This window comes from Stegostoma tigrinum, chromosome 45, assembly GCF_030684315.1.
Source record: "Stegostoma tigrinum isolate sSteTig4 chromosome 45, sSteTig4.hap1, whole genome shotgun sequence".
Taxonomy (NCBI): Eukaryota; Metazoa; Chordata; class Chondrichthyes; order Orectolobiformes; family Stegostomatidae; genus Stegostoma; species Stegostoma tigrinum.
The window spans coordinates 851140-853428 of NC_081398.1; positions in this window are offsets into that span (position 1 = coordinate 851140).

Sequence of the window (2289 nt, forward strand, 5' to 3'; positions counted from 1 at the left end):
AGAGAAGGTGTGTGTGTTGTGAGAGTGAAGAGAGAGTGAGAAAGGTGTGTGTGGTGTGAGAGAGAGAGAGTGAGAGAAGGTGTGTGTGTGTGTGTGAGAGAGAGAGAGAGAGGAGAGAAGGTGTGTGTGTGTGTGTGAGAGAGAGAGTGAGAGAGGAGGTGTGTGTGTGTGTGAGAGAGAGAGAGAGAGTAGAGAAGGTGGTGTGTGTGAGAGGAGAGAGAGTGAGAGAAGGTGTGTGTGTGTGAGAGAGAGAGAGAGAGAGAGTGAGAGAAGGTGTGTGTGGTGTGAGATAGAGAGAGAGAGAGTGAGAGAAGGTGTGTGTGTGAGAGAGAGAGAGAGTGAGAGAAGGTGTGTGTGGTGAGAGAGAGAGAGTGAGAGAAGGTGTGTGTGAGAGAGGTGAGGAGAGTGAGAGAAGGTGGTGTGTGAAGAGAGTGAGAGAAGGTGTGTGTGAGAGTGAGAGAAGGTGTGGTGAGTGAGAGAGAAGGTGTGTGTGTGTGTGAGAGAGAGTGAGAGACTGTGTGTGTGTGGAAGAGAGAGAGAGTGAGAGATGTGTGTGAGAGAGAGAGAGAGTGAGAGAATGTGTGTGTGAGAGAGAGAGAGAGTGAGAGAATGTGTGTGTGTGAGAGAGAGAGAGTGAGAGAATGTGTGTGTGAGAGAGAGAGAGAGTGAGAGAAGTGTGTGTGAGAGAGAGAGAGAGTGAGAGAATGTGTGTGTGAGAGAGAGAGAGAGTGAGAGAATGTGTGTGTGAGAGAGAGGAGAGAGTGAGAGAATGTGTGTGTGAGAGAGAGAGAGAGGAGAGAATGTGTGTGTGAGAGAGAGAGAGGTGAGAGATGTGTGTGTGAGAGAGAGAGAGAGTGAGAGAATGTGTGTGTGAGAGAGAGAGAGAGTGAGAGAAGTGTGTGTGAGAGAGAGAGAGAGTGAGAGAATGTGTGTGTGAGAGAGAGAGAGAGTGAGAGAATGTGTGTGTGTGGAGAGAGAGTGAGAATGTGTGTGTGTGTGAGAGAGAGGAGTGAGGAATGTGTGTGTGTGTGAGAGAGAGAGAGTGAGAGAATGTGTGTGTGTGTGTGAAGAGAGAGAGTGAGAGAATGTGTGTGTGTGTGTGAGAGAGAGAGAGTGAGAGAATGTGTGTGTGGTGTGAGAGAGAGAGAGTGAGAGAAGTGTGTGTGTGAAGAGAGTGAGAGAATGTGTGTATATATGTGTGTGTGCGCATATCCATGTGTGTATATGAGGGAGTATGTGTCCATGTGTTTTTGAGCGAGTATGAGTGGGTGGCACAGTGGCTCAGGGTGGGTTCGTGCTGCAGCCTCACAGCGCCAGGGACCGGGTTCGATTCCACCCTCAAGCGACCCGTCTGTGTGGAGTTTACACGTTCTCCCCGTGTTTGCGTGAGTTTCCTTCCACAGTCCAAAGATGTGCAAGGTAAGGGTGGGTAGGCCGTGCTAAATTGTCCCGTAGTGCCCAGGGATGTGCGGATAGGGGTGGATTGGCCATGCTAAATTGTCCCATAGTGCCCAGGGATGTGCGGGTTAGGGTGGGTTTGGCCATGCTAAATTGTCCCATAGTGCCCAGGGATGTGCGGGTTAGGGTGGACTGGCCGTGCTAAATTGTCCCGTAGTGCCCAGGGATGTGCGGGATAGGGTGGATGGCCATGCTAAATTGTCCCATAGTGCCCAGGGATGTGCGGGTTAGGGTGGGTTGGCCATGCTTAAATTGTCCCATAGTGCCCAGGGATGTGCGGGTTAGGGTGGATTGGCCGTGCTAAATTGTCCCATAGTGCCCAGGATGTGCGGGTTAGGGTGGATTGGCCGTGCTAAATTGTCCCGTAGTGCCCCAGGGATGTGCACGTTAGGGTGGATTGGCCCGTGCTAAATTGTCCCGTAGTGCCCAGGGATGTGCGGGTTAGGGTGGATTGGCCGTGCTAAATTGTCCCATAGTGCCCAGGGATGTGCGGGTTAGGGTGGATTGGCCGTGCTAAATTGTCCCGTAGTGCCCAGGGATGTGGCACGTTAGGGTGGATTGGCCGTACTAAATTGTCCCATAGCGCCCAGGGATGTGCGGGTTAGGGTGGATTATAGGGGGCTGGGTAGGTATGGACTTGTTGGGTTAAAGGGCCTGTTTTCTACACCTGCAGGGATTCTGTCATCTACATGTGTGTGTGTGCGATTAATAGCCCGCAAGACTGTTAATCTAGAGACCCAGGTATTGTTCTGGGGACCCACGTTCAAATCCACCATGGTAGAATGTCAAACTTGAGTTCAAAAATAAAATTTATGGCTTATGAATCTCGTG